Source organism: Pithys albifrons, chromosome 5, assembly GCF_047495875.1.
Source record: "Pithys albifrons albifrons isolate INPA30051 chromosome 5, PitAlb_v1, whole genome shotgun sequence".
NCBI lineage: Eukaryota > Metazoa > Chordata > Aves > Passeriformes > Thamnophilidae > Pithys > Pithys albifrons.
The window spans coordinates 30607281-30630553 of NC_092462.1; the positions used below are offsets into that span (position 1 = coordinate 30607281).

At 40.0% G+C, this 23273-nt stretch overlaps 1 protein-coding gene across 16 annotated transcripts in view; it reads left to right on the plus strand.

Annotated features, from left to right (window-relative positions):
- TRIM2 (tripartite motif containing 2) overlaps nucleotides 1–23273 on the plus strand; it is a 116501-nt gene that overhangs the window by 50974 nt on the left and 42254 nt on the right. For 2 of the 16 annotated variants that reach the window (XM_071556115.1, XM_071556119.1), the window contains one exon: nucleotides 4152–4213. The exons of 9 other annotated variants lie outside the window; for them this stretch is intronic. The gene's annotated coding sequence lies outside the window, so the exon portion shown is untranslated. Of the gene's footprint in view, nucleotides 1–3874; nucleotides 4096–4151; nucleotides 4214–20156; nucleotides 20612–23273 lie in introns of those variants that run through there. 5 more of the 16 variants (XM_071556123.1, XM_071556124.1, XM_071556114.1 and 2 more) reach the window with 3 other exon arrangements.

The window sequence follows — 23273 nt, forward strand, 5'->3', positions numbered from 1 at the left end:
AGTTGGAGCAGGTGGCAAAGGGTTATCTCACGATATTATCTCTTTGGGAGATCAGCTGACAGTTATATGTCTTTCTGGAACGGGACAGGCTTCTGCCAAACTAAAGTCACTGGGCACCAAGCTGGAGTATTACAATAAAATATGTAGTTAGGGAGTCCAGACCAACTGAATACAGGCTTAGCATTTGAACCCAGACCTAAGATGGCTGTTCCCTGTGCTGGCTTTGAGATGCTGGTGGTGATGATTTATAATGTCACAGATAATTCATCTTTAAAAATTGTGTTATTGTCACTGCCAAAATCTTCCTTATTTTATTTCATTAACAGTAAGCGAACTGAAGCTTCGCCTTGGACTCCCCTAAGGGTAGATTTATCTCAGTTTATCAAACTTGTGGTTTTTCAGTCTGTACAAAGCCTGCCATCTTCTTTGCATCAGAAGAATTACCTAGGACTTCAACTATGACCCGCTAGAAATCTACATAAACTTATTTAAAATCCTACATCAAATGGTCTAGTGTTAAAACCAAAGGTGAACACATAGCTGTGGTGAAACACTGGCTTTATAATCTACCGTCCTGAGCTTCCAACATTTAGGCAATTTCACAGATTCAAATCCAATGGCAAGGTACATCTTCCACCAACCCAAACCTTTCACCTGTCACTTTCTCAGTATTTAAGCTGCAAAGAACAGGTTGAAGAACAGCTTGCTTTCAGCTCTACTTTTGCAATTCAGCACTCCTGATACAGCCACACTAGACAAGATGCGAGCAGAGTTCAGGCCAAGAGAGATACATATTCTGCCACCTACTGTGCATCACAACCTGTCTGCCACTGACTGAGGAGGAACAATATTTCTTTGCTTTAATGAACATGCAATGGTGTTTGCAAAAACATTTCAAGAATGTACATACAAAGCTGCATAATAATATCTAAGCTGCATCCTGCTCCACTCTTTTGCTGCTAATATTGCTGACATAGTTGATCCTAGTGAAAAATCAATATTAAAAATAAATGGTGATTTTGTAACTGGCATTTGAAAACATCCTAAATGGAAGCTGCCCTTTTTCTGAGAAGACGAATTGCTTCTAGGTGGTTGTTTTCCCCATCTGATCTGTACTTTATTGCAGTCTCTTCTATATGAAGCTTTCTAGAGATTTTTCTCACCATCAAACTGGTGAATATATTCCATATCCATTTCTCTAGAAAACTAACATCTCTGTGCTTGAACATGGTGCTTGACTGCCTCAAAGGTCATGGAGACAAGAGTGTCAGAAAGTGAGCATCAAATGGTGCCCTAGTACTATTCAGGCAGCAGTGAGGGGACACACAGCTAGCGAGTCTGATGGCAAGAGCTCTCTGTGGACAGTAGGATGCTGCTACCCCATATGGATGATATGAAAGAGGAAATTAATTTTGAATTTAAAAAAAAGAGAGAAAAATATGGTGAATAAGAGTCTGTGAAATGAAGAGTAATTTAAAATCAGTCTTCTATTTTTGAATCTTGAATTTTCCTGAAGTTTTCTTAAGGAATTGTTATTTGCCAAAGCTGCCTTTGATGTAAATTGACTCTTCTTTTGAGAGAACAGATACATTGAAGAGCACCTGGGAGATCACTGTGAATTAATGCATACGCTCCTTGGAGGGAAAAAAAATTCAGTCAGCACAAGCCTCAAAAAATGAAAGTGGCTATTTCAACCTACTATCCACTTTAGCACCATGTCTCACCAAAAAAATGGTTCTTATTGTAAAGATAACAGTCATTCAACTTGTCCTGTACTGTGATAGCACAGTGGGGAGAGAGGCTACCTGCCCAGCAAACCACACAAGGGCTGCTCTGCTGTGCCCCATGAAATACTTTCTGTCCCCAAACCTGGAAGCTTGCTCTACCAGGCCCAGGCCCTTTAGTTTCGTGGAAAGTATCAGTCCTGGTAAAACATGATGTCAGTTCACCCTGCTTGATTACTAAGTGGAAGAATAGCCCAGCTGTTAACAAACCCTGCTTATTGCTGCTTCAAAAAATATTATTTTCCTCAGCTGATGTCTACATTTCAAGTGTTTTGCTGCTCGCTACCTTGATGGGAGACCAAAACAGAAGAGAGGAAAAATGCTGAAATGCAGGCCAAAGATGCACAACCATGTTAGCAGCTGAGCAGTTGGGCACATGAAGCCAGCTCTCATGTACTTGTTTGTGTGGTGTGCTCTGGTTTCTAATAATAAAACTGAACTTGTCTGTAGCCTTTTTCATTGGATCACTAGGTTGTATTTCACTAATCTGGAGGGCTGCCTTTTTTTACAATAGCTGAAGGGATATGATACCTTTGAGATCTCTACGTCATGTGACTGAAATTATTTAATGGGTTATACAGCTATTAAAAGGAATTTTAACAGCACAGGCAAAAAAAAAACAAAAACCAAAGAATATTAATTTATAATTTCCTTCTTCACTTCTACTGATTAGAGTCTTGTTGTTTTCTTGAGTTTGTTTGTTGTTATTGTTTTGTTTTATTTTTTTCAATAATTCAACTGCATTTTACTTTAACAGTGCAGTCATGCCAATCCTGGATCCAGGTACAAGATGAGTAGACAATCAGCACAATCCTAATTCTGCAAAGATGAAAATCTGAGCAAGTCACAAGGCTCAGGACTTTTAGGCAGAGTGTTTACAATGGTGTTTTTATTTTGTTAATGACTCACTGGACTGATTCACCCATGCTTTAGTGAAAGCTGCCTTGTTTAGAGAGTCTCACTGTTCAAACAGAGTAAGATTATTCCCAGTAGAAAAGCTTGAAAAAGTCCGCTGGGAAAACTAAAGACTAAATAAATCTTGTTATTTTAAAGTAAAGAACACGCAGATAACTTTAGTTTTAAGCAATGGCGAACCTTTTTTTATCCGTCTTAAAACTGGTTAAAATTTGTTTCTCTCTCTTTTTTTTTTTATTGAGAAAGCAATGTTGTTCAGTACTGATTCAAAAGCCATGAAGTATCCAAAAATATAGCTGGCCCCTCAAGCCTATACTGAATTTAGTCAGGGTACTTTAAATAGCTGAAAGTAGGGACTGAAAGTGACTTGGGAGCTTTGTCATGGACTTTCATGGGATGCTTATCAAAATTTTGCTTCTGATTCTTTTGGTAAAATTTTCATTCTTGTAGTGAATAGCTACCCCAGAAGTTCTCTATTAAGCAACTGTCCTCTGACTCTGTGAGTTGCCTTATTAGAGAAAAAAACCACACCAAAACAAAAGAAAACCTATCAACACAATAGATTTGCTTCTCACCTGGAAGCCTTCAGAGGATGTAAGTGGGTCAGCATACACTTCCCTGTTTATACAAAACATGTTGCTCCAAATGATTTACTAAACTGTTGAACGATTTCAAGTAACGCGCTGGATTTTCCTGTCCCTTGCAGAGAGGCTGTTTGTGCTGGCAGGGAGGGCTGCAAGGTCGAGGTGTTTCTGCAGCGGCGGGGGAGGACCCGGCCGCCACCTCTCCAATGGTGTATCGTTCTCTGGGCTGCTGGGGTCTGCCTGGGGGAGCAGCCAGGCATCCCCAGCCAGGCATCTGCAGGCTGAAGACCATCCCAGCATGGGGCTGCTTGTTTATTTTCAAAGCCTTTGTACCTCAGGTTACTTGTAAGGCTGATGCTTGGGGAGTTCTGCGAAAACTGGACTGTATATATTCCCTAGTTTGCCTGTAATTTGCAGCTTATGAAAACCAGATGGATGACTCAGTGCTCTGCAAGTTGGAGTAGGAATGGGATGTTCTGACATAAGAGCAGCTTTTACAGAAAACACTGAGTTAAGAAGATTCAGGCTCAAGCTAGATTGCTTCTTCCCTCCCCCCTCTTTTGTCTATTTTTACTGCATCATTGGTATGTGTCCAAGAAAAGTCGGCCATATCATTCGGAAATACAAGGGGATAAACTTTTGACTGTCGGATCTCTTCAGGCTGAGAGACTGCAGAGTAAATGAACTGGGAGACAGAGAATTAAAAGGAGGGATTTCTTTAAGTGAACTTTTTTGATTGTCTGCTCTGTCAACAGCAGTGTAAAATACCGAAGAAACTGCAGCAGTCCTTTGCCACTGTCTTTCTAAATAATGTAAGTTACCCTTTCACACTCATCTCTAACTGTTCGTGTGCTTTCTCTGCCTTCAGGTATTCTGTGAGAGCAGTGGGTTTACAGCGGGGGAGCTCTTGCCAGGAGCTCCGCTGTGCGAGTGAGTGAATTGCTTTGTCTTTCTTTTTCTTCTTTAAATCACGGTGGTAGTGGGGAAGCCGAGTAGTTTGACACCACCTTTCTTTGACAGTCGCGCTAGCTCGGCTTTAGACGGCTGTCGAAACCTTTAAACCTTTTCGGTGTTTGTGCAGAAGTCTGTTTGTAGTTGGCAGAAGACAATAGCAAGTGTTTCGATTGAACTGTGCGTGGCAGAGTTGCTGTAAGAGCAGGCGTTTCAAAGGGGACCGTGTGATGCTATGTAAAGAGGACAGGATGTGACAAGGGAAAACAAATGTTTCCTGCTCTTTAATATTTAAAAGAAATAATTGAAACAGAGCCAAGGAGTCTGCCTAGGAAAGAAATAGTGATGTTTATTCAAAGCAAAATAATGACTGGTTAGGAGAGACAGTTTACTTTTCACAGTTGTTCATTTTTTTTGAAGCTGGCAGTTGGCATTAGTGTTGCCATATTCTGTTGCTGTTCTTTTGTGAAGAGTAACTGAAGCCATTACCTGGTTCATAGCTCTCTGTAGGTTATTTAGGTAGGTTGATTTCCCCCCTTTTAATTTATTTTACTATTTTCAAAATGCAGTCTAGGCAGACTGTCAGATAGATTGATAGGTTTAAATAAAAACAAGGCAAGGGATTATAATTATAGATAATGTACCAAGTAATCTACTAAGACAAGAAACAGACCAAGAAAATTGCCCTGAACTCAAACATTCTTTAGGCAAAAAGAACACCATAAATGTTCATTTATATGGGGACAAATGAGAAGATTGTTGTGAAAGTGCAGTGACTAAATAAATATTTCTTAGATAAGGATGTGGCTCTAAGAAAACTTGCTTTTTGTTCCAGCTTTGGAATTTTTGGTTTTGAGGGCAGTGGATTTATTACCTGAATAATAGTCTGTGGTCAACTATTGTGATTTAATAATCAGAAGGGTTTTTCCCTTAAAATTCCACATTACTGCTTGTGTGAGAACTGAAATTAAATTGACTAGTGATACTAATGAGAGCATCTGGACAATATGAATATTTTTAATAAACTTGGAAATAGAAACTGTAAGGCTTAAAAAGCATATTAAAAGTTTTAGTTTGTTAAAATCTGCATACACTTGCTTATTTTAAAGCTGGTCGGTCCCATGATTTTCTGGAAGATCTCAAAAGCCTGGAGTGGTTATAGAAAGAAGGCACTGAAAAGCTACTGTGTCTGATCTTGGGAGTGCATCATCCTGCTAAAAAACAAAGCTACCAGAAAGAGAAGGTCTGTGCTTCCAGAGATGTTTTTAGAGGGAATTGATCTATTAGCTGCTGACAAAATACAATAAGGCTTCTGTGCTTTGGCCCTCCTCCAAAACTGCTTACCATAAACAAAAGGTTTCCTCAGACTTCCCTGCAAAGCATTTGACAAACTTGAATCTGACCTGGACCTGCAGTGCCCACAGTTTGGCTAAAAAGAACATCTTGGGGTTTTCTCCATGGAGGGTTCATTTCAGTCCCTGAGATTCTTTCTTTTTAATGAGAAGTGGCTTTGATATGGCTTTGATACTCTATGTTTTTCCTCAGGGAGAAGGCTAAACAGAACTTTGCTTCAAGGAGCATCACTAAGACATGCTGCTTGAGGGCCAGAAGGAAACATGAAGTGGGTTTTATGACAGAACCAACTCTAGATTTCTGTATAGGGTTTTTGGGAAGAGGGAAAAATGAAAATAATGGAAAAAATTATTTCAGTCAACTGGGAAAAATCTCTTGATTTCTTTGTGTAATTCATAAAAGGAAACAGCAAATGTCTCTATCCAGACACAGCATAGAAATTAGAAGCACATATACATTTAATGCCTTGGGAGAGGTGGTGTGTGTCTGTCTTAAAAGTGCGTGTTTTTCACAGCATTGATTTTTCACGAACTCTTGGGTTTGAGGCCAGATTTGAGACTAGCAATGTCCAGCAGCATGCACAGTGTTTGGAAAATTAGACCTTACCTGGACAAAGACGACAGTGCTGCTGGGGAATTTCCCCAGCCTGTGATAATACTCTAGCAATACCACTTTTAGCTTGGAGGTCAAGTTGTTGACTGGAAAATCCCAGATAATTGGTGCTTGAAGCCATCATGAAAACATGCTGGGCCTGTCTTTGTCTGATAATGGAATTTCATTAATTCATAACAAAACTAGGATTTGGACAGCTTATATCAACACAGTGATGCTCCTGATTCATTTGAGGAAAACTGAGGAATCAAATTAACTGAAAAGGTTCTGGGTGTCCTAATGCAGCAAACTAAGTATTGTACATTACCATACTGAAGCTGAAATTTAATCATCTGCATAAAGTATTAAGCATATATAGTTTTGCTGAAACATGTAATACTGTGTCTAGACACATGAACTGTTTATATAACAACAAAGACACAATGTACAGGAGGTTAGGATAAATCCTTGAGCCAAATATAAAAGAATTTGATTTGATCCATTGGCAAGTGTATTGTCTCATCAAAATTAAATGTGTCTGAGGATACAAGTGTAGATAGTTTGAACTAGTTTTTAAACACAGCGGCAAACATATATATTTATTCCAAATAATAAGTTCAGTTTACAAACTATGTTCCTTAATACAATCACTTTGTATAAGGGAATAGCTCTTTAGATTTAGTTGTTTTAAGGAAAATGCAATATTCTGTATTATAAAGAGCCATTAATTCCAAAGCCCTAAAAATTTTCCCCTAGAATTTTGCCCATCCATATTTTGCAGGGTAACATAGATGAACTTGCTCTTTTCAGTTGTTGAAGGAGTCTAGTGACTGTCGGATTGAAATCCACTATTGCAAATGCTACACTTGGCTGACACCTTCAACCAAAATTAGATATGCTATTTCCAGAGAGTGCAGGTTGTGGTTATGTTTCCTGCTGATGTTTCCTGGTAAAAAAACAGAGATGAGCTAACCATGTGAAATGCATTGCATCAGCTATTAAAAAAACAAGACTCTGAAAAAAAATCAATATTTGCTGAAAGGAATCAATATTGGAAAGGAAATAATGATTATTTAGAGGTTTCTGAAATACTGAAGGGAAAAGAACAGGGCTTAGCAGTCACATAAGTGGACTTCACTTCTCTATACCTTCATTTTTGATAGGTGAACTCTCAAGACACACTTGCTTCTTCTGTTAGAATTTGGCCTGCACTTCTATTTACTATGTGACACGAATGGATTGGAGGCAGTCCCTTGGTGTGCTGTAAGGTTTATGTTAACACGTGCCTGTGAAGGAAAGAGCTGCTTGGTTGCGAACACATAACAAGTGTAGCTGGGAAGAATTCTTGTCTCATGCACAAGATTTCTTTTTCTTCCTCCTTATTTTCAATCAACTGAATGAAGACCACCTCCCACTGAACAAAACTCGGGCTGACCTTTGGAGAAATGAATATCCGTGAAGACAGTATTTTATTTCTGTGGTTTAAATAGCTAAATATTTATTGTATAAATTGTAACATTAAAGGCATTTGTCTTTGTTTTCTACCACAGAATCTCTAGGCATTTTCTGTCCACAGTCTGTAAGCATATCTTGGCATTTCATGTCATTCCTTCTAATAATTGGGGTGGCTGGCTGTATTTTAGTTGGGCATTGCTTATTTGAAAAGGTGGTTTTAGCTGGAAGTCAGGAATTTACTTTGATCACAGGAATTGCAGTTTGTAGCTGAAATAAGTAACATAACATGTCACTAATGTACTGTGTGGGGACAGCCAAAGATCTAGTCAGCTGATGTGTGCTGGCAATGAGGCAGCCTTTCTACTTGCTATCTGGACTTCAGGGCGATAACCCACAGGCAAATCTCATTCAAAAGAAAGAACTGAAATAGCAAATGGAATATAGTTTTTGAGGTGCTGAACAGGTAGATGCAGCATGGAGATGTTGTCTGGCTCATCCATCTTGCCACAAGCTAGTTGCAGTAGGGTTAAAAGAGGCACAGCTAAATTAAGAAGGAGACTAATCAGAGACATGTGAAAAATGTTAGCAGCAAGTATTCTGGCACTTCTTACATTACATGGTGACCCTGTTAACACAAGCATCAAAAGAAACTGGTGCTGTAATGGCTACAATGGTTTACTGTTAAATATTAAACCTGGGCTGTAATAACCTTAAGAATATGTCCTGCCACTAGGAGAAGACAGGTGACTTAAAAACATACTGTAATCACATATACACTAAATATTCCCCTGAAAGAACTCTAAACAGCTCTGCTTTTATGGTCAGCACTTTTGCTTATGTGTAAAAGTATTATTCATTCTCTCTCACTTTAAAACTGTCTGAATAATATCAATTTTGGCTGCATTTTAAGAATGGTTAATTAGGTGGATGGTGATCTTCAGTCCTTACGGCAAAGTGGATGCCCTTTTTGAGAGAGACATAAAGATTGGAGTTCATGCAATTGGTTTTGATCAAGTTTTAATGCATGAGAATGTTCAGCAATTTGCTTGCTCCTAATCCAGTATGGATTTATTTGTCTTTGTGATATTAGTCTGCCTAAATATGTGTATGATCAGTTTATTTATGGGTGACTTTCTGGTTTATTGTCATGGAAAATTGTTTTGTGCTACCATGAGCTTCTGCTCTTGATTGTATTTTATTTTAGTTCTGGAAATGTCGAGTGGCAATACTCTCTTTTTCTATTTTTTAAATGAGTTTTGAATGCTAGGTTTGAGGCTACCCCTTCACTGAGCTTGTAATTTGGAAAACTGTTATTTCTGGAGTGATGCCTTAAAGGAAAGTTTTAGTCTCTGCAAAGATTTATACTGTGCTTGCTTCCTTCTACATGAAAGTTTAATAGAACTTGGCTATTTGTGGGCTTGAAGGTGTGTGCTGTCTACCAGTGTGTTTTGTGTATTGCTCAGGAGCTGATTTATCAAGGAAAGAGCAGTGCCTAGATTATTCTGAACTACACAATTCTGACTAGTATGAAAACACAAATGTGCAAAATATTCCTGCACATTGTGCAGAACTGAACCCCTACAAAGCAGTGATGGAATCTTCAGCAAATACACTTGAAACAATCACTTACAGAACAAGAAGAAAAAAGATTGCATTCAAACTATTTTGCTGAACTTGGAAATGCTTTTGAAAAGATCCCAACAATTAGGTTTTTTGTGTGCCTTTGGATGCTTTAGTCTCTGTAATGGTCTTTTGAAAGACTCAGTATGTTCACCATATTTAGCCCCAGCCATATTTGTCCCATGATTCCTATTATTAGAGAATTTGCACACTCTATGAGAAACAGGACTTCCAAAAGAGCAGATGTCAGCAGGTTCAATGATGTCAGAAGTCTTCAAGTCCACACTTTTCTTCTGAGAACGTCTATAAATTAGAAATACAGTAAATCCCACTACATTCAGATTCCTCAGGAACTAAAATAACCCCCAGGAACAAAAATACAGGACTGAGGAACAAGCCTTTTACAGCATACATAAACTCTTGAAGAGGAAAAACTGATATGGTTTCTCTGCATTCACAGAGCTTTTTAATTTTGTTTCTTTTTTTTTCCCCTTTTCCAGTAAGGAAACAGTATTCATGAAATACCCTTCTACAACTTTCTCTCCTATAATCCCTATGTTGGTGGAAGTGTTAATGTAAACCTTCAGGGATTAACTCCCACAAGATAAGCGCCTGCAACTTTGGTTTGGTTTTGGTTTGGAGGTTTTCTCCCATCTTGAAAGCAGATTTAGTTTGATATTTAGAGCTTAAGTAATTGCCCTGTACCAGAGTTAGGAAACCTAGAGCCAAAAAATCATGTAGAGCCTCATCTTAATTTCATAGTGTCTGAGGGATTTTTCTTTTTTTTTTTTTTGTCTTGAGTGTTACTCTGACATATACTACGATATGGGTTAGTATGTGGTCTTTCCACAGTGCTTGTAAGTTTTACTGGACCCTCTGCAAAGAACTGTCTCTTCTCTTATTACCTAATTCTTAGTCTGCTCAGTGTAGTTTTGGGGACAACTGATCTTTCTGCATCTCAGCTCACAACAGAGAGATAAAAGTAAGTGTTGCGCTATGAAGATTTCATCTTATTTTATCAAATATGCAGTGATAATTTCTTGTCTTGCATCTAAAATAGTTGGAAATAAATTTTGATTGTGAAATGCAAACACGTTCTGAGATACTTGATTCCTAATTAAAGACAAATAATTCTTCATTCATTTACAGAAGGAATCCTTTACTTAAAATCTCTTAGAGGAGATAAATGCAATCTTTTGTTACACAGAAAACAGAAGACAGTATTGGAGACTGGTTTATAAGAACTTCTTATATAAGAACCTTTATAAGAACCTTCTCATCCCTTAGATTCCTAATTCTAATCAGTTTTTTACTATTCCATCCTATAAAAATAATAAAATAGCAGACTAGACTAGTGCATGCAAAAATGTTTGTATATATTAAGGTGGATGTGCAAAAAAGTGAATAATTCCATTTCCCTGTTTGCACAGTACAGAATTTTTGTTTGTCTAATCAGAAGCTGACACATTGCACAGTTTGGAATACAATTAAGTGTAAGAGCAGGAAGGCTTCTTCCCATATCTGACTTTTGGGATGGATTTTTATCTCTGCTCCTGCATGGTGACCTTTACCCTCTGAACAACCATCATTGTTTCACCTCTGGGATGTGCTCTTGCAGAAGGCCTGCTCTGAAGGTCTAGAGGGGCCTCTGATGATGAAGGTGGGCAACTTTTAAATGAGGAGAACCAGGATAGTGACCAAGGCATGATTTCCCCAAGCTCTATGGCATTGCTTTTAGAATAATACAGAGCACCTCTGCAGAGAAACAAGACAAATTGCACTCTTAAGGAAATATCACTAGAAGTCTTTTTTTTTGTCTTAAGGATAAAGTAAATTTGAAAAGGTAGGAGGAAGTGGGGAGGAGAAATGGTAGATTAGTGTTGTACTGACTGTGAAAGGGTTCACTGCTTGGGGTGATGACTAGTTAGTCACCATTCCTGTGACTCTTTATTTGTATGACTTTGAAACAGGTGTACATGCTAAAGGTACTTCTGTGGCCCTGAGTGGCATTCTTCATGCAACAGTGGGTACTAGGGCAGATACCTGATGGATTCATTTCACCTGACATCCCTCAATGGCAGGGCTCTGCTAAGTGATATAAAGGGCCCTGTAGAGCCATTAATGTCCATTAAATATGCCAGAAGGGAGTGGCTACTACATCAGCTCCTGTGAAGTCTACTCTTGAGTAGTTTGAAGGTTTTTCTGGGTCAAATCAAAAGTAAATCTAGCCTAGCCCTATAATTTGGATGGTTGCTGATAGTAATGCTTACAGAGGGGCATAAGAATAGATTAGACATATGGTACTCTTCAGAATGCTCATTCATATTCAATGATTTTTGCTTCCAGTTCCGCTTCTGGTAGAGGTGGTGTCTTAAATCAATCTACTCACCATGAATTTGTCCCACTCTCCTGGAATGCCTGTAAAACACTAACAGCTGTAGCATCCTGGGCAATGGGTTTCACAGCTCATAGGGTAAAGAATTATCCAGTACATTATTGGTATCTGTAAAAGAGGTTCCTTCTCCGTGGCCAATAAAAAGGAGTAGTAAAAAGCAATAGATATAAATAGTGAATAAAATTTAACTCAAGAGGACAGCAAGCTCCATCTACCAAAACCCTAATGATTGTTGTTTCATCAGGCTTCCAAAAGCATTTAAGTTCTTTGAAATGCATGCTAACAACTGCTTACTGTGTTATCTGAGTTAGAGAAGTTCAGTACCTGAGGTAGTGAAGTCTTCAGGTCCTTTTTGTAACTGGTTTTCCACTGGGATTTCTCAATTACTTGTAGGAGATGTGCTCACAGCTGGTTACTTTACATACACCTCCAATGGGTTTTATAGTTTACGATTTATAGTCTGTTGCAGTAACAACATGGTGCATCTTGTGTTGGTCATCACAAGGACTTCTAAAGTCTTGGGCAGTTCTTATATGCACATGGAGTTGGAAAAGGGAAGAGGATGCTAAGATCTGCCCCTGTTCTCTGACTGAAAGAGATTCCTGCTATATAAGCTACTGTCTTGCACCTCTTTCTTTACAAAAATAGTTCTTATCTAAATTAATGGCTGGCTATGAAAACTTATTTGATAGTGTAGAAAGGTACTTAGTGTCACAGATGGCAACAAAATGGAAACAGGAGAATTGTGTGAGGCATCAGGACATGGGCTACCTCCGTTTGCACAGGGCTTGTATTGTGTGTAGCTGGTGCTTATCACAGAGGGATTCTGATGCTTGGAAGAGATTTCCAGGTGCTACCACAATCCAAATGATAATGTGAGTGATTTAAGACAATATTGTTCTTAGCTATCCTGATGCCAGTGGGGTTTTTTCCCAAGTGTTTTTTTATTTAAAGTCACATACATCCATATGGTTAGTGTTTTCTATACTGTGTCCTAATTTGCTTTTCACATACATAAAAATTGCGGTGTATGAGAGGTTCTGCTTTCCTTCTCTTGTTTCTTAAGTTGTGATGTCAGTAAAAAAGACTGATCTTCCTGCAGGAATATATATACAAGGTTCTTCTGAGAATGTACGTTTCACTGAAGTCTGACCTACATCACTGCTGGGCATCTGCTTACAAGCAGCCTGGCAACAGCCTGTAGGGGCCTTGGGCATCTGGCTTGAACCTGTCCTGTGTGATGGGAACCTTGAAGAGCTGTTTAAGACAAAGCCTAGGAGAGTTGGTTTTGGAAATGAAGGATACAGGTAGACAACTTTTGTCAGATATAAAACTTTGTACTGCAAAGAAAAGGCTTGAGAAAAACCTGGGCTGAGCCAGAAAAGCCACTTGGTAGGCAATGAAAAGGGGCCACTAGGACTGTCTGGAGGTCCTGCCCCCTCAGGGGTTTGGTGGGCTTTCCAGGCAGATGGCACACCTTACTGTGGCTGTGGTGAAACTGCAGTGGAAGCACATGCTGGAAACTGATGTGTTTCCACAGGCAAGGCATGAGATGTGGGGAGCTCTTCATCTCTGCTGTAGAAAGGTTTCAGCTTTTTCCAGTAACAACAGTTCTTTAAATAGGGGTGCTGGCATGCAATCAGCATATGAGTGTCCTTGCTGTGGACTGGAAAGACATGTTTACTGGGTGATGTTCAGGCATTGGGTGTTTCCATGTTTTGAACTGCTGGATGTGACTACCGGGAAGTGAAATGGAGTGGCCCTGTGAGTGCGGAGGGGGAGGACACGGCGTCAGCTGGCACAGGCAGGCTCTGAGTGCTTCAAGCTCCCCCCGGGAGCTGTAGATGGATTTTTGTGATGGTTGTTTGGTCTGTTCAGCTCCTGTGCCTGCAACCATTGTTAAAACCCACAGAGCTGTGTTTGCCAAGGTTGTCCTGACTTTGTTTCTCACTAGTGCTGGTGCTGCCAGACTACCTGCTGCACACAGCTATGTGTTTGCCTACTTGCTTTGAAAGTTCAAGTGTTGCGCTTTTGCCAACATAAAGAACCTGCCTGGGAAAACCTCTGCCTGCAACTTCACATTTTGAGCAAGGTCTTCTCTCAACCTGTGGACAATATGAATGGTTAGACATATTGCTGTGTTTTTGAAAGATATTTGGTTCAGAAGAAGACTTGGCAGACTTAGAAGGTGACGTTGCTGCTGGGCTCTGAGCAAGAAAATGAGGTGAGTACTGTACAACAGCTAAGGTAAATAAGGAGAGGCAGCAACCAATATTTCTTATTTTAAGCAGTGCAAGTGCTGAAGAGGATGTGTGCCTGATTGCAGCCTGCTCACGTGCTGGAGAGGGGCTCTTTCTTCTCCCTCCTTCTTAGTCCTTCTAACGTGTTTTTGCACTTAAGATGTCCTCTGCTTTCTGCCTCCATTGTTTGCTTCTTTAATGCTTAAATTCCATCTGCTACTTCTTCCTATGAGAGACCTGTTGGGTTTTTTTCTTCTGGTTTAAATTCTGTACACTGTATCTGATGGGAAGTGGCATTTTTGAAGGCTGAAAGAAAAAAATTCTAAAGGCCTGGCAGTCTCTAAGTTAATTTTGTGAAGAAGTTACATAGCATGTGGTGATTGTTGGTGCTGCCTTTTACCTTGTTAATTTGAACTTTGTGCTACTTCGTCAAAGTCCTACTGAAGTAAATGGAAACAGAGACAGAGTTACTTTTCAGTGGTCAACAGAGAATATATGACTAAGCTCCAGTTCCCCTAAAGGGAGAGCTGCAGTGGACAAGCAGCGTGAGGCAGATCTGAAGGAGTAGGTCAGGAGGCAGTGGAGGAGGTGGTCTCTAAGCTATTCAGCCTTCATCACACAGTTCAGTACCAAAAGCACTGTGCATTTCCTACTTGCTTTTACTTTTCTTCTCATTGCTTAGCAGGTCTGAAGAAAATGCCTGGAGCATTTTTCAATGTACGTTATATCTAAGAATATGTAGAAAAGATCAGGGACCTCGTTTCAAATAGATTGCTGCTCAACCTCTTGCTTTTTGCTCTACTGCCTGTTCCTGCACCTGGAGGGGTTATCAGAAATTGGTATGAGTCTCCATGGAGCACTTTTATTTCAAGGAGCTGTTATAGTTTGGGCTGGCAAAATGCATTTCACAGCAGATGTTTGTGGAAGCAGCAGTGTTTTGATGTGCAGTTTTAAATATTTGTCAATTCAGTTTGGTTTTATTTGAGCCTGTGTACCTAAAAAGGCTGAACAGAGATCTGTCTGTGTTAACAAAATAGGTAGGCCTAGAGAGTAAAAAATGTGCAATTGTTAGGGTGATTTTAACAGCACTGGATAGTTAATCAGGGTAGGAGTTTTTTTTTTATAGGTGCTTTGGATGGCAAGCGTACAATTTAAAATTCTTTTACTTGTGACTGCACAACATCTAGCCCCTGAAATAATTACTTGGACCTACCTCACTGCAGATTTTTTCCTAGGGGCTCACCTGAGAATATGACATTTTATTAAACATGGAAAGGGCCCTAAATGACAGCTCTGAGGCTGTCATTTAATCTTATACGTGACAGTTTTGGCCTATCATTTCCCTTGACGTGTCCTTTTCCCTTCATTTACTGCTCTTTCTCTCTGAAATGTAATTTGTGAGAATTTGGGGTATTTGGTTGAGGATTTATGGATGTCCACTGCAATGCAAGCACTGTCTTCACATGTGCAGTAAATTCAGTGTGCTCCAAGTATGTTGGAATTTATTGTGCAAGGCCCTGACCCACAGTGAGGTCCTAAAAGCCTCTGACAGAAAAATAGCCTTTAAAGTAGGTACCATGTCTCAGTTGGCGATGGCTGTGTGATCACATGAGCTCTAACCTGCCAGTCTTGTTCTTTGGTGTGTGCAGGGCAGCCCCCAGTAGGTCCCCACTCCATCCAAGGACAGGTGGGGTCTGTGTGAATGGAAACAGGACTATTCAGCCCCAAAGGGTAGCGGAGAATGGGTAATGCAGAAGCGGGCATAAGTTGTGGGGATGGGTAGAGACAAGAAAAGTGTGTATTAGATGCCAGCCATAACCTTCCCTCTACAAACTGCAGTATAAAATAAGTATGTTGATGTCTTAAGAGGTCCACCCATGTGTTTCTGGTGTTCACCCTGTTAAAAGCTTTGATTACAGACTATGGAAGGAGGAAAAAGGAACAAATCATTAAAACATGTAAAACAATTAAGCAAGGTTTTAATTTATAGGAGTGTTTCTATTCCTGTTATTCCTGTGCCTTTAGCAGTTGAAAGCTTTTAAAAGAAACCTAATTCTTGATGACTGCATCTGACAGCGGTACTGAAGGTGGGCCCATTGCTGTGCAGAAGGAATGCCAGAATACAGAGCTTGTTTCTGATGACCACAGTGCTACCTCAATAGCAAATATCCAAAAGGGAAAAGAGAAAGAATAATATGGGGAGGAGAAAAGCAGTTTGTGTCTGGTGCTGCCTGACTTGCAGCTTCAGTGGTGGGGAGAGGCAGGAGGTGCAGTCACATCAGCCAAGCTTAGGCTGGTTGAGCAGGGTAGCCAGTCTGCCCCAGCTGGGCTGCAGTGAGGCTGCAACAGCCACAACCTTGGCAAGCTAAGCTATGTGCAAGCAGAAGGTGTAAGGAAACAGAAGAAGGTGGCAGAGGCATAGGAGAATGGGTCCTGGGAGTGCTGGGAAGGTTTCCAGCAGCCCAGCATTACATTTCCAGTTTTTTGCCTCCCAGGCTATGACAAAACCATGTGCTGGGTCACAAGCTTTGGGAAAAAGCATCTGCTCTGCTGGATCACAAGATCGGGGAGTGACCACAGCTCAAGGCTGTGGCTAGTGAGAAGGAACCAGGACCCAGCAGAGCTTGTTTTGGGGCAGACGTGCCCTCTAGCTACAAACCCACAGTGGAAGGAAGCTTTAGCTCTTCCCAGCTAACTGAGCTACAGCCTTGACTATTGGAGAATGTGGAGAGAGGGCTGGAAGTTGCTGTGTCTGCATGGGTGCACAGCCACACTGGGGAAAGGTAAAGGCCACTGGCTCATGAAGATGACCAAGGCCCCTTGATTCCTGCTGTGGGCATGGCCCCACAATGACAGAGTTTGGCTGTTTCACCCCACTTGCTTTTTGGGCTCCAGGTTCAAATTAAGGATGTGAGTTGGGTGATGGCTGTAAAAGCTCATCCTCTCCTATATTTGTGTTCCTAAACTAGTCCTCATTTCCAGCATGTTGGCTTTGGGTAATTGAATTTTGGTCTCTCTCCTCTCTTACTTTTCAGTCAGTCTTAATTTCCAGGACTGTATTAGCTGGTCATTTAGTTTGAGCTAACCCAATATTTTTTTTTCCCTACTGACTTCAAAATCTCTCTTGTACAGCAGGCTGAGTTAGACTACTCTCCCTTCAGTCAATTTATGTTACAGGATTCAGTTCAGACCATTAATCTTAATTTGGAGTGATTGGATGACTTATTTAATATTAGAGAAGGACATATAAATATCTACCTATGAAATTTAAATTAAACTATTAGAGTTTTTTGTAGCTTATTATTTATGAGCTCCCTGAGAATATGAATCAGGTTGTGTTTGTAACAGGGAAAAGTATTTATTAAAAAACTAGGACATTTACAGGGCATGACAACATGAGCTAGATCATTTTTCCATGGCACTATGAAGATGGCATGTACTATGTATTTTCTTCTCCAAAACTTACTTCACTAGTCAACAGTGACACAGATAAGTCAGCAGCAACAATGAAGGCAGCAAATTTATGAGGGAAAGTAGCCTGTTCTGTCTTTACTGAAAAACAAAAAACAACAAATAAAACCAAGCACATAATGACCAGCCCCACTTCCATGTCCCAGCACAAAAGACCTACACAATAAACCTATTTGAAAGAGTCTGGTTGTAACGGCTGTGGGGGTAAAGTGCGAGATTGTTCATTGAGCTACAATCCATTTCCTCTTCACTTGGGAGAAGAAACCCACATACCAACATGTAACAAGAAAAATTTCAGGAGAAAGGCTATGCTTTTGTGTCATTTCCCTTGCCACAGTAGTACTTTTTTGTTTTGTTGAAGAAGCAGGATTATTTGTGGAGTATCAATTCATTGTCAGAAGGCAACTTCTCAGAGTTAATTATAAGAGAAGGCACTTTGAAGCAATCTCTCATCTGGAGGGGAGATCCCTGTGAGAGTGGCTGCAGCTGTGACTCCTGCAATCTCCTTTGACCATGAGGTATGTTATGGGATGGGTTCTGTTTTGAAGGGTATGCAGTCCTCATTACTGACTGTAAATGGAAATAGTCATTTGAGTAATAGTTGTCATTCTGTATTAGTGTAAAGGAGAGCACTCTGGACTCCGAATCCCAAGGTCCTGAGTCGAGTCTCAGTGGGACCATCCCCTGGCAGTTCAATGCCTCCCTGCCATCCCATCCCATCCCATCCCATCACATCTCGGATGCTCAGCAAGGTCAGCCCCGGTTAGTACCGGGTGCAGTTCCGAGGACTTCACTGTCACTGTCCAAGCTCGCTCGTCCGTGGCAGATGGACCTCAGGACTTAAACGGTGGGGGCCAGTTCTGTGCACGCTGTGCCTCACCTAAAAAATCCACTGCGCAGGCTGGAAGGGCACACCCACGTGGGGAGAGCCCTGCCCAAATCTGCGTTCGCGAAGTCTGGCCCTACATACATTAGTGTATGTGAATTTGATGCTTGAAATGAGCCAGGGAAAGCATGCAGCTAAGTGATAATACCTGCATGCTTTTGTCCAAGACTCTTCCATTTCAGTTCTGGGGGTGCCACTCCTGAATTTTCTCTCTTGATTTTTGTTTTAAGCATGTCTTTGTTCCTGTAGTGGACAAAAAATCCTTGAATCTCCTTGTTGTGGGAGTGAAATGTGTTGCTTGCTCTATGCAATAGGTATTCTTTACAGAGTTTAAAAAGAAAACAAAAAAAACCCCAATGAAACATAAAAAACACCTCTCCAAAAACGCCTGAAATCTCTGGCTTTTTTTTTAAGCTGTGAATCCTGCTGTGCAGACGCTTGCTGCTCCTGAATGTTGGAGCTAAACCGAAACATACCTTGTTCTCTCTCTTTGATGGAGTTCAGCACATGTTGAGGGACTTGGAGGAGCAGTATTTTGGCACAAGTGCCCCAAATCCTAACACATGCACACACACACTGCCTGATGTTTCATTTCAGGTTATAAACTGGATTACAACATGCTTTCACCCTATAGGCTTTGTCCAGGGAAATAGGCTGGATCTGACTGATGCATAAAACCAATCTGGCTAAATGATCACCAAGTGGAAAGTAAAGGATGTATGCAGGATTTTTGTTTTTAACGGGAATTTAGATTACATTTTTTGTAATGCTAAATGATTATTAATACTATTTACCTTATCAGTTCAAGAATGGAATAAATATATGGAAACTGTGCTTAAAGAGCTTAAGACAACATTTTAAACTTAAATGACTATATGTGCCCTAATTAAGTCAGGGTAGCACAGACAGTGTTTAAGCTGCACGTGTTTTCTTCTTGATGCAAATGGAGCTTTGTGTTCTTTTATTTGTGGGAAGCTTTGTTAGCCTCAGTTAGCTGAAATACTTGCATATGATTTGTTTTTTTCAAAAGAAAAGATACACTGTATTTAGAGATGCAAATACTACCTTGTCTGCAAAACCCACCAGCTGTTATACTGGAAGACAAAGCTAATTCTATGTTGCTTTACTTCAGTGTCTGTGTATTCACAAGCATCTTTTTAACAGCCTTCGCTGCATAGCTGAAAAATAGCAGGCACCAAATTGCTTTCTGATTCCTTTGGTAACAGCCTAGTTAAATTGGAGTTGGTCTGTGATTTCAAAAAAAGTTTTAAGCAAGCAGATAGATTGACTATGAGAATACACCTTTGCATTAGTGTTTGTAGAAAAGTTGAACAGTCTGTTAGTTTTGATTCTCACATTCCTTGAATATGAGTTTGCTAATTGCTGACTTGAATATTTTTCTTGAGTCTGAGTCGGGTCAAATAAGTGGGGTAGTAGAAGAAGCTGCTTTTGGTTTTTGTATTAGTAGCACAGCTTTCTGAAGAGGTTCTTTGCTTCTGCTTTAAACATCTGGAGAGACAAAAGAGCGTTTGTGGGGTCTTTTGTGGCTGCTGAAAGTTGGAGCAGGGAAGAATTACATTCCAATAAATAGTGTGAATCCTGGAAAAATCACAGTGAAATCATTAAGTATTAACTTTTATCTTCTTTATAAACGAAAGCACTTTCATTTCATCTGTGGTGACTGTTCTGGTAATGTGTGTTATGTAATGTTTACTCTCATCTTTGGATTGAAATCCTTTTTCCGATTTGTGAGCAATATCTGCATACGTATTTCTTAGCTGCATTGACATGCCAGATGCACAGTGGTAGCAGTCTCTGCCTGCTAATCCTGTAATAACATTCTGGTGACCAAATTCAATGGCCCTGCGCGGAGTCTCGGAACAGCTGATTGCTGAGTAGGGAGGAAAAAAAAATAACCCAGCGAATCTGGTTGCAGCTCTCTGCTGCATCCCCATCCCACAATCCCTTGCACCATTTGCTGCAGTCTTTCTACACAGGCTGAGTGAGAAAAAGATGTGCTAAATAAAGATTGATTGGTTTGAATCCTGAAGGGGTCTCCCACTTGTAAATGACCCAGGGGGAAAAAAAATTCATGACGACTTTACTGGGCCTCCTCTTATTCTTCCATTTTTCTTTCCACCTGTCCTCTTCGTGGAATGGAGCATCATTCCTTAAAGCACAAAATCTGTTGTGCATCTAATAATGACTATGCTGTATAGGGTTTCTTAAACAGTTTTATGTGTGAGGCTTGAAATATTGACAGATGATGGTTTGTTCGTTTGGATTACTGCGGAACTGCAGCTCCGTCCCTGCAAGGATTTTATGCTCAGCACTGCACTGATTAAGCTATTTTTCTACAAAGATGGGTAGGTCTGAAATACTCAAGTTTACTCAGTGTTATTCCTGGTGGCTACTGCTGGATTGCTCTCTCTCTCTGTTTTGACCCTCGATCGTTCATTATGCTTCTGCATGCTGTAAGAATGAAGAGGGTTGCTGTGTTTTGAACAAGGCACTAAGCTGATTGCAAGAGTGGGAGAGAGAGGAATGCAAATTTAGCTTATCAAGCCTTTTACACAAGTGTACTGTGTGGTGGTGATGATTATTGATTTGCTCAGTGTGTTCTGTATTTGCTAATTTCGGAGCTGGTGCTAGAAATGGCTTGAATCTGTTCTTTATTCCTAAGGACTGTGGACAGGTGATCTATCTGTTTAAGGACTTTTAAGCTCCAGCTCTCTCAGTCCTTGAAGCTACATTATTGAGGTCCCCCACCCTTTCTTACAGCTCTCAAGGCCTAACTGTTCCTTTGGAAACGTTGCTATTGGAAACCTATTCATTCATAATACATGAATAGACCCTCTGGGTTGTGAATGCCATTGATAAGAAGAGGATGAACAAGCTGCAAGCAATTTGTTCTCCTCAGGCTGTACTTTCAGGCTAGCTGCAGCTCTGGCTAGGTGGATTTCAGAGATAGCAGTGTATCAGTAACACACAATTCTACTATTTTAGGAATAAAATCCTGGCAACTGAACAGTATAAGTTTCCCCAATGTCTTTTGCTTGGCCTGGTGGTGCAAACTAATAGAGAATTTGGTAACAGTTCAGGAATTCCGGAGCTCATTTGAAGATACCTGTAGGAAGGGTGCACTTTCATATTATATGTCTCCATTTACCTGAAACAACACTTCTGGAACTGTTATTTCCTGTACCTAACATGTTTTTTTCTTTTCACCCTTTTCTAATGCTATAGGAAGTTCCTTTCATATGGGTGGGGCCCCTCCCTGAAGGGTTGCATGCATAGCAGGGCAAGGCTTTCCACTAGCTTAGAGAGCCATTGTTTTCCCCTTTCTTTGCTGCATAGTGTATTTTGAATGAAAATTGATAGTGGTATCTCTAAGAAGAAGAAAAAAGCAACTATGTTATTTTGGGGATGGCTGGGAAGACAGCAATTCTTGAACCTCCAAAGGGTGACAAAGGGTGCGTATTTCAGAACACTTTCCTGCACTTGATTTGGCAAACCTGAACTGGGTTTTGAGTGTGTGTCCTATAGATAAATGGGCAGGGAGTTATGTCTTGTTTGGTGCAACCTTTCATAAACCTTTGGCTTTGCATCTTTAAATTATGAAGTGTAACTGGAAGTGATAGACTTGTTTTCAAAGCTTGTGCTTCAGCTGTTCTTTATTAGATGGGGAGACATAATGAACCTCTGAAAAGCGCTCTGGCTCAGAAGATGCTACTGTAAAAAAAGAACATTTTTCTTGTAAAACTAACATTTTTTTGCAAAATCTCCCACTGCTAATGCATCTGAAACTTAGGTTGCTGTTTCAAGGAACTGCTGCAACCATAGCAGTAAATTCGAAAAAATACTAGGGTGAAATTTGAAGGCATTGTCTAAACAGTCCAGTTTTTCCTCAAATAGTCTGGTTGTACAGTTGCTTTCATTGAGTCAATAGGCATAATCATCATTCTCATAGCTCCATCATCAAAATTGCATCAAAGGTGGAGTTGGCTCAGAGAAGCTGCAGAATCCTGCAAATCCCATACTCAACTGTTTTTTTAAATGAACCACTCGTGTAAGAAGTTTTTGTACCAGGTAGTGGTCAAAGCTTGAAATGTATGATGAAATTCTGTTTCCAAGTTCTATTTATAATTCTATCTTCAATTCTATTTTCAAGTTTTAAAGCTGATATATGTGAGCACAGGGGATAAATGACAATCATGGCCTGCTGCATTTCAGACAAAACAAAGACAAAAATCTATTTCTGAATCTTTAATAATTTCTTTCCTTGACAAAGCTTTGAGTGTGAACATTTGAAAAATAAAGTGATGACATGAGCTAAGAATTACTCGATTTTCCAGTGAGATTGGAGGAATGTGAAAAACTAAGAGAAAGATCAGATTAAATCAATATTAATTTTCTCAGGCACCAGAATTTTTTCTTGTGTAAGCACTATTTGCTGGTGTAGTTCTACTTGATAAGTGAAAAATGCAATACAGAAAATACCTGGTTGCTAGAGAACTTTCTTCTGTTATATGACAGGCAGCATTCACTGGAGATTTATTCTTTGCTATCTTAAGTACAGTTTTTTTCCCAGTAGTCTGTGTTCAGTCTATAACAAAAAAATATTCTGTTCGTGTGTCCAATTTGGAAATTGTGCCTTTGATAAGAAGTCTTCCTGCTTCTGATTATCTTCCCTGTTTTGTTTGGGTCCTTGCCCCTAACATTTGGGGAGGGAGAGTGGGAGGAAAACACAGCTGTGTCAGTGGTGAAATGAATTTCTTTTGAAACATATCACTGATGTTCCGCATGTTATGCTGCCAAGTGTGTGAATACATTAATGTGTATCTGATTGTCTGCTCTTTCTACTCCATTTTGTAAAAGCCAGATATTTTGATTCCATGCCTTGTAAAGCCACCCTTAGCTCAAGCTTTTAAAACATGGTTTGACATGGTTTCCTAATTGATCTCCTAAGGTTTATTGTGTGTGATTTATGGCATTTAAATAGGAAAAATTAATTTGTGTTTATGTAGT